A 17,300-nucleotide genomic window follows, 5' to 3' on the forward strand; every position below is an offset into this window, starting at 1 on the left:
GCCATTGGAGCAAATTGCTTTCATCCATCTGTTCCAACAAAGAGTTTTTACTCCTCTTACTCAGTAGGGTCTGAGAGCCCGTGGTCACCTTCACCTTGTTTAGCCCATCTGTCGAAATGTGTAGCTGAGCTTTCATAGTGTTCTTGAAGTGACCTGGGGGCACTAGTGTTTTAGGGTGGCAAAAATACACAGTGCCAGGTCCATCCTATTCCAAGTAGCTGCTATGCACAGTGAAATAACTGGATGATCTTTAATAAATGAATAGAGTAGTAGAACAGATATTAGTATTTATGTTATATTTTAAGTACTTCAAGCTATTAATAGTTTAAACTAAGTTTATATCAAATAAACTGGTCTGACTTAAAAAGCAAACAAACCAGACAACAGACCATCCAATTTCAGTCTAAAATAAAAATGCTGATTTTCCCCCCCCACTGGAATGCTTTGGAATAGAATATTTAACAAGTTTACAGAATTTAAAGTGAGTACTTGCAAATTAAAAGGGTTCACAAATTTATCCCAGATGACTCCCCTACTTTTTTCACAAGTAAAATAAAAAAGGAAGACAAAATGAGCTTGCTTGTACTCATTCTGTTCTTTCCTCCTGTCTCAATAGGGGTAAAATTCAATCATTCTTGTCTCCTTTTTCCTGCTGGAAGTTTTGGTTAGGGTGTGTGCTCTTTTCTTTGATTGTTGCCTTTTCTTCCCCATCCCCTCTCTCTCTATGGATTTGGCAAAGCACTATTACAATTTGTTTCATTTTTAGCCTAGGGGAAAATATTTGTTGTTGCTCAGTTGTTTCAGTCATGTCCAATCCATTTGGAGTTTTTGAAGCAAAGATACTGAAGTAGTTGTCCATTTCCTTCTCCAGGTTATTTTATAGACAAATTGATTGAAGCAAAAGAGTTAAGTGATTTGTCCAGGGTCACACACCTAGTAAAGAGTCTGAGTAATTCACGTATTTCTGACTCCCAAGACTGGTGTTCTTCATTGTACCATTTAGCTATCCCAAAGAAAATACAAGAGTCTTCAGTTCCATGTTTTATTGTCTTATTATTTTGTTGAGTTTATATCAGATCCAAAACTATTAATAGCTTGAAGTCCTTAGGAGAATACCCAACATGTAAACAGCTTTAGCTTTCTGCCTTAAATTAAATGTTTGTGTAACTATAGATCAAAGCTTTTTAAACTGTGGTCATGACCTCATTTGGGGTCTTATAACTGAATTTGGGGGTCATGGGATTATGATTTATTATCAGTAAATGTTTTATTTATGTACCTATTCCATGTACCTATATACTTGAGGTCATGTAAAATGTTATCAGATGAATGAGAAAATTTTTAAGAAGCCTTTCTCTGGAGAAATATAACTCTTCTATATTAGAGGCAAAGTCAAAATACAGGAAACAAATGGAGAGAACTGGAAATCAAAATACTGAAAAAATAGAAATGTAAATTATCTTAAAGTGGGAAGGGAGATAGAAGGGAAAACTGACCTGGAAAACAGATCAAAGAGAGAAAACTTAAGAATCTTTAGACTATCTGAAAGCCATGAACAAAAAAGACTGTATATAAAGAAATTATAAAAGAAAAACATCCAGATATCATAAAGCCAAAAGGTAAAGGAGAAATTGAAAGAATTTACCAGCTGTCTAGTTGGGAGAAAGCTTTTCTATTGTATCCAACAGCTATAGCTCCCAGGTCAGGGAAAAAATTAATACTGCAAGTCATCAGAAAAGAGGAATTCAGTTCCTTCCCAAGGAGCCACAATTACGTTCACACAAGACTTAGCAGATTCACTATAAAAGATAAGAGAGCTTGGAATTTAATATTCCAAAAGGTAAAAAGAAACTTGAGTTATATCAAAGAATAACCTGCCCAGAAAAGCTGAGTATAATCTCATAGAGGGATGGACCTTTAAGCAAGATAAAGGACTTCCAAACATTTCTGAAGAAAAAATTAGAACCGTATAGAAAATGTTACATACAGACATGGAGTCAAGCATGAAAAAGTATACAGGAAAACAATCTTAAAGGACTAAAAAAAAGTTAAACTGATATATTCTTATATGGGGAAATAATATATGAAGCCACTGGAAATTCTATCATCACCAAGAGTTTTATAGATTGAGTCTAATTAGACAAAGCACCTGAATGTAATTATATTTGTGTTTAGATGAACTCAAAAGAAAAATGGAAAGGAAGGGGAAGACTGATACACTAAGAACAGAGGAAAAGGAGGAGAATGGGGAAAATTATCTTACATAAATGAGGTGCCCAAGGAGGAATTTATATAACAAGAACACAGCAATGGCAGAAGGGGAGAACAGATGATCCTTAAAAGCCTTATATTCTTCTGAACTGGTTGAGGGAGGGAAGAAAACACATTACATATACATGCATACAAATACACACAGTTAATCAGTCAATAAGCATTTATTCAGCACTAATTATGGCTTTGTATTAAATGTTAGGGATAGAAAAAGAGGCAAAAAGACCTTACACTCTAGGATCTCACAATACATATTGCTTACCAAGAAAATAGAAAGAGAAATGTTAAGGAAAGGGGGGGAATAAGAGGGAATGTAGATGCAGGGAGGTGTTACATGCAAAGTAATCTTTTAAAAGGGGAGAAAGAAAAAGTAAAAAGCAAAGTATAAGAGAAAGAATGGGAAGAAGTATAGTTAGCAATCATAACTGTAAATGAGAATGAACTTACCAATAAAAAGAAGAAGATAATAGAATGGATAAAAACTAGAATCCAAAAATATGTTGTCTATAGAAATAATATGCTTGAGACAGAAAAATTCATTGTGTTTTAAAAGGGGGGGGACTAGAACAAGTTTATGCTTTGTTTGAAGTAAAAAGGCAAATTTGGCAATCATGATGTCAGACAAAACAAAAGTTTAAAAGACATTGGCCTGATTAAAAATGTTAAATATGAAAACTACTTTTTCTTGATTACAAAATAGCAAAACTAATGAATCAATATCAGTACTAAGTAGGTGTACCAAATACCATAGCCTCTAAATTCTTAAATGAAAAAAAATAATTACAGGGACAAATATTAAACTTCTAGTTAGTGGGGGAGCATCAATTTATCTCTCTCATATATAAATAAATCTAACTAAAACATAAATCAAGATGAAGTAAAGTGATAAAATCTTAGAAAACTTAGTCATAAGGATTCTGAGAAGATGGTCATGTAGATTAGAAAATTCCAGGCTATCCAGATTTTCCCCCAAACAAAACAAAATTGCTCCTTAGGGAGAACAGAGATTGGAGGTAAAAAATAAGACTCAGGACAGAACAAGGGTCCTCCTGAGACAATCCAAGAAGGCCAGGAGAAAGACCTCTGGACCAGAGTTTAATTGGTGTGAAGTGTAAACACCTCCATGCTAGCTCCTCAGAAACAGCCAGAGGAGAACCCTGGGGCTAGCTGGGTAAAGAGGTAACCTCAGCCAGGACCACAGGAACTTTCATCTTGTGGGCAGCATGAGGAGCCCAGATCTGTGTCTGGGAAAACAGAGGGAACCTTGGCCAATCAGGAAAAGCAGGTCAGGCTGTTCTGGGACATGGCCCTGGGCAAGAAGGAACTAACACACCTAATAAGTGCAGAGCTGGTGCAAGCTTCAGACATTTGCAGAAGAGAGGAGTTTTTGATTTGGAGTTTCAAGTTAGAGGGGAGAGCCGAAGTGAAGCTAGAAACACCATGACCTCACCCCACAATTAGAGGTGCTATACTAATAGTTCTCTCTTTAAAAAAAAATAAAAATAAAAAAATAAAAAGCAAACAAGGAAAGCCTTTTCTACCCCAAAGAGTAATGTTAAATGGTTACCAGCCTAAAAAGAATTTGTAGAAAAACTCAAAAGAAAGGATTCCAAAAATCAAATGAGATAAAAGAAGAAGATGAGTATGAAAAAAATTAACCAACTAGAGCCTTAAAGAAAAAAAAAATAATTCTCTGAAAATTAGAATTGGGCAAGGGGAATCCAGTGAAGGCATAAGACACCAAGAAATAACAAAACAAAACATAAAGAATGAAAAAATAGAACAGAATGTGAACCATCTTATAAGAAAAATAACAGATGTAGAGAATAGACCAAGAAGGAAAAAAAAAAAAAAAAGAATAATTGGACTATCTGAAAACTAAACCAAAAAATTAAATAAATAAAAACGAACCTTGGCACAATAATGCAAAAAAAAAAAAAAAATCAAAGAAAAGAAAATTGTCCTGGAGTGATAGAACATAAGAGCAAAGTAAAAATAGAAACAATCTACTGATTAACACCTCAAAGAGATCCTATTAGGAAAACTCATAGAGACATTATTGCTAAATTTTGAAATCCCCAGATCAAAAAGAATTTTTTACAAGAAACAAACAAAAATTCAAATATGTTGGAGTTACAAATAGAATTAGACAGGAGTTATCAGCAGGTACAATAAAAGACTACAGGTCCTACGATAATATATATTGACAATGAAAAGAACAAGCCCTGCAGCCAAAAATATCATATCCAGTAAAATTAACCATCATACAGGATATAGAAAAAATGGATATATGATGAAATTAAAGATTTTCAGTGTTTTGTTTCAACCAAACCTGAATTGAATAGAAAAGTTTATAAGAGCCAAAAATCTCAATGGGGACAAATTATGTTTTAACACTGAAATGTAAACTATTTATTTAAAGACTGACATCATTAACTGGGTAGCTCAAAAGAAAAATTAGGACAGAACTGATTTTGATTAGCTCTAAAAAGCAAATATGTCTAGGAAAAGATAAAAATAGTAATTATGTTATAGAAATGAGGTACAGAGGAAGAATCAACACAGAGACATTAGAGGAGGGAGGAAGGCTGGTAATTCTGAAAATCTCACCTCAAGGATGTGTTAAATATGGAATCATATATCTCAGCAATTTTAATATTATTTTAGATGTGTCTACATATGTATAAATGCATATGGATATATGTGTATGTGTTTCTATAGACATGTATGTGTGTGGGTATGAATATATGTAAACATATGTGTATATAAATAGATATGAGTGTGTATATATGTATAAATAAATGTATACATGTGTATAATTGAATATATATATACACATATCTATCTGTGCCTATCTGTGTGTGTGTGTGAGTGTGTGTGTGTATGTGTATCCATGTTTAGCCATAGTCTGTCTGCTCAGGGGATATAGGGAGGATGAAGAGGAAAAAATGAATAAAATAAAGTACACAATAGAGAACAAAAGAATAATCTACAAGGAAACAAATAAAAGATGGATAGTCATGAATATACTTTTCTACTATTATATATGCTTTTTTGAAATGGAAATTTATTGTTACATATTTTGAATTTGAATTTCCCTCATGTTCTGATTGGCTCGTGACAATATTTTACTTTATTTTTACATGTATTTTACAATACTCAAAATTATGATTTATTATAAATGTTTGATTTGTATACTTATTTTATATACTTAAATATCCAGGCTCACATAAAAATTTCTAAATTGAAAAGGGGTTGTGAGTGGGAAAAATTTAAGAAGTCCTGAATTCTAATAATACAGGCTTCTTAGCTCTTTCTCACACAAAACATTTAGTGTCCTGACCAGGCAATTTCACCAACTGTGGTCCATGCCTAGAATCTCCTCACTCCCATCTCTTGGCTTCCTTCAACATTCAGTTTAAATCCAACCTTCTTCAAGGGGCCTTTCCCTGCCCACTCCTACCTCACTACTTGTACCTTCCCTCCAAGGTCACCTTCTATTTTCATGTTATATCCTTTATGTAGACTGCTATTTTCCTGTTGTCTCCCACATTTGAATTTTAGCTCCTTGAGCTGAGGGACCGTGCTACTTTTTATTTTTAATCCCCAAATTATTGACACATAGTAAATACTTAATAAAATTTTATGGATTGATGACAAATTAGACTGCCATTCAGAGCAAGTACACACCAATTGTTTAATGAATGTATTTTGAATGATTAATTTGGGCAAGAATGAACAGTAGTTTATAATATACTTGAGCTCTCTCATTAAAGCTAAGTAAGTTGGGAAAAACTCTTATGGCAGTGCCTTAATGTTGAAATGGATTTTCCTTTTAGATGCTTAAATGGGGAAAAAAAAAAAAACTTGTAAAAAGGTAAAATACCCCACTGTTGATCTTCAAAAAACAGATAGAAATAAAGACAGTGAAATGACTTAATATATATGTAAAGATGAAAAGGAGACTAATTCCATTTTTCTAACAAATATATATAAAGAGTTTGGCTTCTTCAGAAATGTAACACTCCTCCTTACCCTTCCTCCAATAATAGATCAGGCAGCAAAATAGAACAGAAGGAACTCTGGACTGCAAGAAGTTGTGAATCTAATTCTGCTTTTATAATTGATGAGCCTCATAATATTGGATAAGATATTTTACTTCCTTTCACATTTCTCTACCTAGTTAATAGCATAACTAGTTCTGACTAGTTAATGTATAATTGTGTGATCCCTAATTCTAGATCTAAAATTTTGTGATTCTATACTTTGTTAGCTTTGTTTTTAATTAATGGAATGTGTAATATTTCTTGTGGGGAAAGCAAGCAGGTACTTCTTTGTTACTAGTTTTGGTTTTTTTGTTTTGTTTTGTTTTTTTAATAACTGTTTCTCACTTTCTCCTAGAAGTCTATTTCACTTTTAAATAGTTCTAATTATTAAGAAGTTTTTCTTTGTCTCAATCCTAAATTTACTTTTTTCTCCAACTTCTACCCATTGTTTCCATTTTTTCCTCCCAAACTGAAAGAAACCAGTATATTCTCTTTTCTATAATTCAGTGTCTCAGATACCAAAGATAGTTATAAATTATTATACATATTTGTACATCCCCACTCTTGCAAATAGGAAATGAACTTGAAACTCTTCAGGAAGCCTCTATCAATGTTCCTTTTAGAATGTGGTATCTAAAACTAAGCATAATAATCTAGCTACAGTGTGACTAGAGCAGAAGACAACAAATATATCATTTTTCTAGTCCTGAATATGATGCCTCCCCATGCAGCCTAAAACTGTATTGACTTTTGCAGCAATGTCAATCCCCAGATCATTTTCTAGAAAAATGTCTTCCTATCTTCCCATATTATGCTTGTAAAGATGATTTTTTAAAATAAGTTTTTATTGATGTCTTATCCCCAGTATTCTCCATCCCAGAGAACCATCCCACATAACAAATATTATTTCATTAAAGAGGGAAAAAATTCAGCACAATTGATCAAATACATTGAAAAATTCCAAAAACATGTGCAATGTGTAATGTCTGTGGACTTCCTATGTCCATGAAAAAAGAGGGTTGGAAGTATTTTCTAATATTTTTTTTGAGTCATGTTTTATCTTTATAATTTTTGTTTTCTTTATTTTTGATTTTTTTAGCATTTGGTTGTTCTTTCCACTTAAATTGTTGTAGTTACTGTTTTCTTAGCTCTACTGACTTAAATTTATGTAGATGAAGTCATGACTCAGTTCATGCAGATCTTTCCATACTTCTCTTTATTCATTACATCATTTCTTACAACACAATAATATTCCATTATATTCACATGCCATGGTTTGTTTAACCATTGCCCAATTGACTGATATCTATTTTGTTTCTAGTTCTTTGTTATCACAAAAAGTGCCAATATAAATATTTTGATGTATACAGGTCTTTCTTCATATAGATAACTTTCTTAGGCTATTAAGTCATTTCACAACTCTTCCAACAGTATATTAGTATGCCTATCATTCCACAACCCCTCCAACAACCATTGCTATTTTTTGTAATCATTTTCAATTAACAAGGTGTGAGTTGAAACTTATTGTTGATTTGGTGAATTCTTTTATGTGTTTGTGAATACTTTGCAATTATTTTGAGAACTGTTTATTCATATCTTTTGAGCAATTATTTACTGGGAATAGTTATTTAGTCACACACACATATATGTATAAGTAGACAGATAGTTTATGAATCTTGGACTCCACACTGTTATCAAGGACTTTTGATACAAAGATTTTTTTTTTCCCATTCAGCCACTTCCCTTATCCTCAATGCATTAATTTTGTCTATTGTAAAGATGATTTTTCAAGCCATGTGTAAGACTTTTTTCCATCCCTATGAAATTTCATTAGATTCATCCTGCTGTCCTAGTCTGTCAATATATTACTTAATTCTGACTCTTATCATTCAATGTGTTTTCTGTCTCTCTTTGGGTCTTGGCCTGAGGCCTATTGTTAGCTAATCAATGAGTCTATCCTAGTTTTGTATTCCAGATTTATTCATTGAATAATTTAGATTTTTTTTTTTTTTTTTTTTTTTTTTTACTAGAAGAAAGAGACTATTCCTTGCCTCGATTGCTACCTCATCTTAATTACTAAATAGGTGCCGCCTCAGTCAAACTGAGACCTGTTGATGACCTTAGCTTACAAAGACCAAGAGCTCCCCCTGCATCTCCATTGTCCTGATCTACATCTGGCCACTGGACGCAGATGGCTCTGGAGGGGAAGGTGAGGCAGGGGACCTTGCCCAACTCTCCCTCACTGAAATTCCAGTCACTTGCAGGTCATGGCATCACCTCCCTAATGTCCTGCTCCTCTTCAAGAAAGGACAAACAGCAAAAAGTCATACCTAAGTCACAAGTAAGAATAGTAGGGTTTAACTAAAAAGCGGATGTTGAAAATATAAAAGCCACTTCCTTGAGAAGTTTATCAATATAAAGAATAAGTAAATAGCATGTCCTTTTTCTAGCCCAGGTGAGCAAGATAGAGAGACAGGTTTGTAAAGTGACTACAATTTCTAGACAGAACCAGTCATGCAGGTATTTAGTTCAGGTAGAGGTTATGAACAAGCACACAGAATTCCTAAATGCAGCACAGAGGGGCCTAAATCTATGCAGATGGAACTGGTCATAGATGCTGATTGTCAGTTTTATTGCTCATACAAAGTCTCAGGATACACATCAAGGGCTGACTGAGGAAGGGACTTGTTCCTGGCTGAGGAACAGTTCCAACTCCTGAAGTTCTAAAGCCTTGTGGCTGTGACTGCAAGAGCAGAATGGGAGGATCTCAGTTCCAGCTTCCTGCCTGGTGTGAAGCATATGACAGGAATCTCAGACCAAAGGGGATCCTGAAGTTCTGTCACTGTTAAACAGCAGAGCTTTCCAACTGATTGATAATAACAGTTCATCAGCACTAAATTAGCAGTCTAACCAGGGACAAGCCTAGAGATATGTTACTCAGATGCAAACTCACACCAGGAATTTGCAGAGTTCAGAGCAGGAAGATAGAAATCACCTTTTCCTTGCATCAGACTACTTTGGGAACACTGAAACTTTATAGGTTCCCAGCCCAACCTGTTTTTGAGAACCTAGAATAATGCAATATTTAATGTCCCAAGAACCAATAGCGAGAACTAGGAGACACAAGGACAGCTTGGTCCTAAAGTCCAAATATAAAGTCAGGAAGTAGGCTGAAAGAATTAGAGAAAGAAAGGAAGGAAGGAAGGAAGAAAGAAAGAAAGAAAAAGAAAGGAAGGAAGGAAGGAAGGAAGAAAGAAAGAATCCCATCAAAGTGCTGAAAAACCAAAGTAGAAAGAAGCCACTGTTTACCTCCTAAAAGATGTCCCAAAATGAAAACTCCAAGCAACATCATAGTCAAAATCTAAAGTTTCCAGGGCTAAACATGCAAAAAGAAAGAATTAAATTACCATGGAGCCACAGTTGGGTTCACACATGATTTAGCAGCCACCACCAGAAAGTAGTGGAGAGCTTAAAATATGATATTCCAGAAGGCAAAAGATAAAAGTTTACAACTAAGAATAACTTACTCTTTAAAGCTGAAGAGAAGAGGAAAATTAAACCTTTAATGAAATAGAGAACTCCATGTCTTCCTGATGAAAAGATCAAAGTCACATAGAAATTTTGTCATGTGAACACAACAATCAAGAGAAACATGAAGGACTGAAGGATGAACTGTTTCTAATAAAAGGAAATGAATCATGTGTTCCCATTGACCTTGTCATTAGTGATCATAGAGGAAATTTAATTAGAGGACCTTGGGGTGGCTCTATTGTATTTTGTTAATTTTAGCAGAATGAAAAGGAAGATGGAAAGGAATATATTAGAATGGAAAAGGAGAAACTAAGGGTTTGGAAAATTCTCTCACATAATTAATTGGTTTGTGTAAGTAAAAGTCTATATTAACAAAGAGAAAAGGAATAATAAGAAATAGGTGACACTTGAATCTCATTCACATTTGAATTGGTCACAAGAAGAAGAATACACACAACTGAGTTTAGAAATGCATTTCATTCAAAAGATAAGTTGAAAAAAGGGAGAAGGAATGGAGGAATAAAAGAGATGGTAAATTAAAGGAGGAATTTGTCTGAAGCAAAAACGAGCTCTAATGGTGTACAAAAATATAGCAGTTCTTGTTATGATAGCAAAGACCTAGAAACTGAGAAGGTACTCATTGATTGAGGAATGACTGAACTAGTTATTGTATATCCATGTTATAGAATACTATTGTGCTGTAAGAAATTATAAAAGGGATGGTTTCAGAAAAATCTGGGAAGATTTATATTAACTGATGCAGAGTGATGTGAGCAGAACAAGGGGAACAATTTACAATGAAAACAACATTGTAAATATAACTTTCAACACAATAATCAAATATGATTCCATAGGGCTCATGATGCAACATGCTGTCAATCTATTCTCAAAAAGAGGTGAAAAACTAGATGGGAAATTAAGACTTTTTTTACATAGCCAGTATAAAAATTTGTTTTACTTAACTACATATTTGTAAAAAATATTTTACTTTTCTCTTTTTCTTTGGAGATAAGAAAGGACACAAATTTGAATTGATTAAATAAAAGAAGTGATTTTAGGATAAAATGCAGGGGATGACCCGCAGAGCTCCTATTAGTCACAGTAAAAGGAAGAAAGAAGGTAAAGGCTAAGAAATTTTTAAAATGCAATAGATTATGTATGCAAGAAATAGATGTGAAAGTTGGAATAGAAGTAGTGTAACTATTTGTGTGGAAAACATTTAAATTATAGAATGGAAACCCATTTTAGCAGCAGAGAGATAAAATAGCAAGATTCTGTTTGTTTTTGTGAACTAGGGAAGCACAAGGGGACAGGTCTATAGAATTTTTCTGAATCTAATCTAACTTTTTTGTTTTCTATTTCAGGATAGTCATTGGTTTCTTGATTCTTTACTATTCTGCTTTATATGAAGAGACTATAAATCACAGATTCAATCACATGAACAAAGCTGAATCCTAACATTTGAATTGCCAGCTCTGTACAAAAGATTATTAATATTTTTTATATTCTCCTTCTACTTGGGTTAGTTAAAACTGGGGCCTAATGCTAAAGAAGGATTGAATGTTTCTCAAAGAGATGGGGGAAGAAAGAAAGGAGTCCCAGTAGATGAAGAGGTGGTGAAAGACTTTCTTTAAAAAGAAGGTACAGATGAAAAGTCATGGAATAATTTTTGTAACTATCCATATGAAAAGCCTCTAAACCTAGGATGTAATTTCATACTAGTTCATATTTCCTTGTATTAAAATGGAATTGAAGCATTAGATTGTTTAACTTATCTATTTTATAGTATGAGTATAGTATAAGTATTTTCCCAATAGTATACATATTATGTGTGTTTTAAGATTATTACATCAAAAAACATCTTTATTGTGTTATAAAAGTTGGAATTATTGAAGACGTTCTAGAGTCTTCATTGGAATCAATTACCAAAACCCAGGAATATTATAGAACATAGCATTAAATATTTGGGAAGAAAAAATTTAAAATAAATTTTGTCTCGATTACAAGCTAAGTGCAGAGAGAGATAAGCTGATTTCATGGCAACTTTTGTTCCCAGCTGACATTGAAGCTCAACTCAGATTAAAATAAAGGTGATATTCATTTAGGTGTAGTACTGGGATGTTTGTTTATACCATATGAGTCACAGAAGTTAGGAATTTTCTTTCTTTTTCCAGGATTTATCCATATAGGAATAAAGTTGACTTACTTCTTGCAGCTGGGACTTCTGACTGCTAAGGAACCACAGGAGAAAACTACCATGTGCCTTCATGGAAGGAGGCTTCCCTTTCCTAAGTAATGCCCAAAGAAATGATTTTGTGAGCCCCTTCCCTAGCAGACTCCTCTCCTTCCTTTCTGTTGCAGGGCTACCTCTATGGGAAGCGAGAATTGAAAGAATAGCAGGACCCCAGGACAGACACTTCTCCAGAATGGCAAGGAGAAGGAAGAAGAATCCAGGAATGAGTGAGAAGCATGGCAAATGTCTTTCCTAAAATGATGGCCCAGGGAAAGAATTGTAAAATGGAAAAGCAGAGCAGATGTCCAGTGATAGTTGGCTACTAGCTATTCTTCATACAGTATTTCACCTAGCATCTTTTGCCTTTGGATCTACTCTTCATATTTTTCTTCCTCACTTCTACCTCCTTATTTCCCTAAATTACCTCAAGATTTAACTCAAATTTCACCTTCTGCAATAAGCCTTTTCCCCCTTTCCCCTCAGCTATACTATTCCCTTCTAAGATTATCTTGCATCTAATTTGTAAGTATCTTGTGTGTACTGATTTATATGTAATTTGTCTTCCTCCATTAAAATGTGAACTATTTGAAGGCAGAGGCTTTTTTTCTCTTTTTTATTTATATTCCCAGTCAGTAAATAGTAAATGCTTAATAAATGTTTGTTGATTAATTGATTGAGTTCTCCTTCCCCTATACTGTGTTATCTGATGCAGTTAATAATATTTTGGACACTTCCTTTTATAACCATTAGTAAAGATAGAAACATAATAAATGATAAACACTTTCTGTGTGTCTGTGAACCTGATTTAGGTTCTATGGGGAATTCAGGAGTATAGAATTGCTTTTCTCCTTTAAGGGGCAGAGTTTAATTAGAGACAATATTAATGCAGGTGAAGCAATTAACTATAGTTAATAGTATACATTTGCACCTACCTAAAGATTCACTCATATGATCTGAGTCTAAGTGCAATTGGCAGTCAGGGAGAGAGAGCTAAGTATGAACTGAAATAATCATGAAAGACTTCCTAAAAGTGGGTTTTGCATTCCTTCTTCTTTTTGGTCAAGAATTGATGCAATTTAGCTAATTGAAGAGTAAGAATAAGACCTTAAAGAAGGAGGGAATAATAAAAATGTGTTTAAATTTGTGACTATGAATGCAAAACTATTATACAGCTGTCAAAGTAGTCTTCCCATACATTGTTTCATTCAATCTTCACAATAAGCCTTTCTAAACATTCCAGGTATTACTTCAAAATAGGTATGCTCTTGGTTGCCTTAGACAGTTTCATGAGTTATTTTGGCTAAAAGACTATTATGTGGTGAAACAATTTTCTGGATGCTTAAGCATATCTAAGCTTACATAAACCAGCTCTCATGATAAGAGACAAGATTGGATAGGTAGTCAACCAAATAAGAATTTTTTAAGCATCTATTGGGGGTCAGGTCTCTGGAAGCCCAACCAGGGATTTTGGTTTTGCTTTGAAAGAAAACAAAAGCTGCATAAAGTTTATTGAGCAAAGAAATAGCTTGATTAAAGAATGATACTTGGGAAACAATCTGGTGGTAGTTTTCAGAGTAGATTCAAATTTGGAGAGACTAATGGGGAAAATAAAGTAGAAGACTATGGCATATAATCTCAAGTGTAACTGGTGAGGACCTGGACTAATGTGGTAACAGTGGGTGAGAAAAAAAAAGTTAATCTAAGAGTTAGTACAAAGATAGTAGCAATAGATCTTAGCAGTTGCTTAAATGTGAGAGATAATGGTGGATGCAAGGATGATTTAGGAAAATAAATCCCCAAATTTTTCAGTGGTTCTCTCTTGGAGATAAATTATCTTGGAGAAGAGAAATTGTGAAAGGAGAGGAATGGACATTTCACTCTTTTAAATATTTTTTTAAAGGAAACAAATTTATTCTATGTGGCCAGAGAACAGAACTACTAATAGAAATCCCTGAGAGGTTATTTCTATTCAAAATGAAGAAAAGCTTTTCTATCATAAAGCTTTCCCAAAATAGGTTGAGCCAATGAAATCTCCATGATTGAATATTTTCAAGCAGACTGGGCAATCACTTGTGGAAAACTGTAGAAGGGATTCATACTTCAGGTAGTAGTTGACGTAGAGGGCCTCTATGGTTTGCTCCAATGCAGAGTCCATTCTCTGTAGTGCTGTGGCAGTCACAGACATACTGAGAATGAAGTGATATTTATCTTGCTTTTCCAATAGGATCATAAGCTCCTTGAGGGCAGAAGCTATATCTTAAACTTGTGTGCATCATTTGTAGCTCTTAGTTTGCAACAGTGAAGGCCTACAAAAATGAGTTGAATGATAAAAAGCAACAAAAGAGGGAAAAAAATTTCTCTGAACCTCACATCAAGTTTCTGAATTCACATATGGAAGAAGAGCCAATTTCAGGCCACTTCCCAGAACATGGTAGTCACTGGATTTGCTCCAGAGATGGGTGAAATATGAGTCATGCTTCTATTTGTCTGCTTCAATTTGCTCCTCCTAGTGCCTCATATTTATAGCTTATGGTGGTGGTTTTTCACTTGTTAAACAGGGAAAGAAAAATGGCTGAACTAAGGCAGAGCCATAAGCTAATGGAAATTGTTTAAATAATTAATAAAGAAAGGCTTGAAAATGACAACTCACTAGGAAGTTATGGAAACATTTAAACTGAAATTGCAGCAAACAGACTTGGAGCCATGGATTACCCTTCAGAGGTTAAATGGGATGATTTGAAAGCTAGCAGAAAAAGGGAAGCCAATTATAATTTGTTTAAAAAAAGAAGAAAAATGTAGCCATAAACCTAAAAGGGAAAACTAGCATCATTTTGAATAGTGATGTGAGCAAAAGTAGTAGTGACAGTAATAATAAAATTACAGAAAATAGTTCACATTTATATTGGCCTTTAGCATATACAAAGCCTTTTCTCTGTGTGGGAGGTATTACAAAATTATCTTCCCTATTGTGCCAATGGGGAATCTGAGGTTCCTTGAAATGATAGAAAAAGCCTAAGGCCACAGAGTTATAGTTAGGACTTGAAAGAAAGGCTCCTGGCTCCCAATTCAGTACTTTCCCCCCTACATCAAAGGTTCAGTGGATTTATTGACATTCATTGTAGATAGTGGAAAGAAAATGAGGTTTAGAATCAGAAAACCTGGGTTTGAATGTTAGTGTTGATATTAGCTGTGTGAAATTAGACCTCCTTGTGTTGAGGAGTCTCACTCTCCTCAGCTATCATACATATTTGGAGTGACCATATATATCCCAGGAGGTTTGTGAGAAAGGTGCTTTATAAACTTTAAGATGTTTGTTATAGGGGGCAGCTAGGTGGCAGCTAGGTGGCGCAGTGGATAGAGCACCAGCCCTGAATTCAGGAGGACCCGAGTTCAAATTTGATCTCAGACACTTAACACTTCCTAGTTGTGTGACTAGCAAGTCACTTAACCCCAGCCTCAGGGGGGGGAAAAAAAGATGTTTGTTATAGGAAAGTGGGTAATTTTGCAATACATTCATCTTCTTTTGAAGATGTTAAAGATGTATTTCAATGACATTTTATTTTCAGGAATTTTGTTTTTATTCATGTAATCAACGAACATTTATAAATACCTGCTGTCTACTAAGGTACCATTTTACATTCCAGTTATATATAAAAAAAAAAAAAAATTCCCAGACCCTATCTATCCTTAAGGAACTTACAGTCTTCCAGAGCCAGAATTAATACTGGAGATGAACAAGATAATATCTTCTAATATCTTCTAATATATATTTACTTATTTTTCTTATTTTCAGGATTTTTTTCCTATGGAATAGAATTCATTAGGCATTTCTATATCCTGCTATAAAAAACAATGTATTGGTATTATAGTTGTTTCTTAAGAGATTTCTAAAAACAGGTGTGTAAAAATACATATGAAACCAATAAATGATCATTATCCTTTAAATGGAATAGGGGTGGTCTCCTTTGGAGAGGAATTGGAGGGCTTTCACAAAGAGCTTGTAACAGTAATTTTCTTATTGGTTGGGTTTTTTTGGGTTTTGTTTTTGCTGAGAATAGAGAGACTTGCCAAAAGATGTGCAAAGCAAAACAATTCAAAGCAAAACATTGAATTCCACCATTGTGGGAATGGTGAAAAGAGACTTTGAACCTGAGTTTAAAACCTGAGTAATCCTTATTACCTGTGTGACTCAGTAAGCCAATTAACTTTGCAGAATCTTAGAGATCATCTAGCCAACCTCATCACTTTATAGGTGAGGGGTTTGGACTAGCTAATCTCTTAAGTTTTAACTTTGTAATTTTGTAGGTTAGAGTTCCAGAAGTAAATGATCTGAATTTTTCAACATGGGGAGAGGGATTATGTATATGTATATGTATATACATATACATATATATAATTACTTCTAAAAATATTTATATTATTTCTTTTAACAACTTCATGGGTTCTGGTATGTATGAATTACCTACCTTCAGGCAGAACACAATCCTTTATACTCTCTCAATCTATGTGATTCTCCCTGTCTTTGCAAAAAAAAAAAAAAAAAAAAAAAAAAAATATATATATATATATATATATATATATATATATATATATATATATATATATTCCCTCAAGGATCTACTCAGCACATTGGAGTCCTTTCTTTGGCCTTTTAGAATTTATTCTGTTGCAGACAGGAAAACTAGCAGCAGTGCATGGATATTACAGATTTAAAACAGACTTTTGATCAGCATAAGGAAAAATTTCCTAATAATTAAGAGTTATCTAGCAGTGGAATAGAATGCTTCAAGAAGCAATAGGTTTCCAATTATTGGAGATCTTCAGGTAAAGACTGAATATCCAGTTGTCACAGATACTTTAGAAGGGATACATGTTGAGATACATGTTGAACCATATGGCTTCTGAAGTTAATTCTGAAATTCTATGATTTTAGGTATGAGTGTAACACTCTGGTTATATATCCTTAGTGTCCCTATTCTTTTTGCATAGTCATAGCTTTTCCAGAAATACATCTTTTCTCACAACTCACAGGGATAGTAACATAATTCAAACTGGTTAAGCTTACTATATTTAATTACCTTTTTTAAAAAGGAAAGTTCCTCATGTAAGGATTCCAAATCATCTGCACTTTTAAAAAGTAAATGATACCTTAACAAGGTAAGAACATGTCTTAATCAAACAATCAGACTATTTAGAGCAAATGTAGAAAAAAATCTTGC

The 17,300-nt window shown here is 33.9% G+C and overlaps 1 long non-coding RNA gene across 1 annotated transcript; it reads left to right on the plus strand.

Moving 5' to 3' along the window:
- The first annotated feature begins 8,351 nt into the window (after positions 1-8,351).
- LOC141540965 (uncharacterized) lies at positions 8,352-12,864 on the plus strand. The gene is made up of 2 exons (XR_012481615.1): positions 8,352-8,526; positions 12,210-12,864. It is a non-coding gene; the product is annotated as an uncharacterized LOC141540965 (long non-coding RNA).
- The last annotated feature ends 4,436 nt before the right edge of the window (positions 12,865-17,300 follow it).

This window comes from Sminthopsis crassicaudata, chromosome 1, assembly GCF_048593235.1.
Source record: "Sminthopsis crassicaudata isolate SCR6 chromosome 1, ASM4859323v1, whole genome shotgun sequence".
Lineage (NCBI taxonomy): Eukaryota > Metazoa > Chordata > Mammalia > Dasyuromorphia > Dasyuridae > Sminthopsis > Sminthopsis crassicaudata.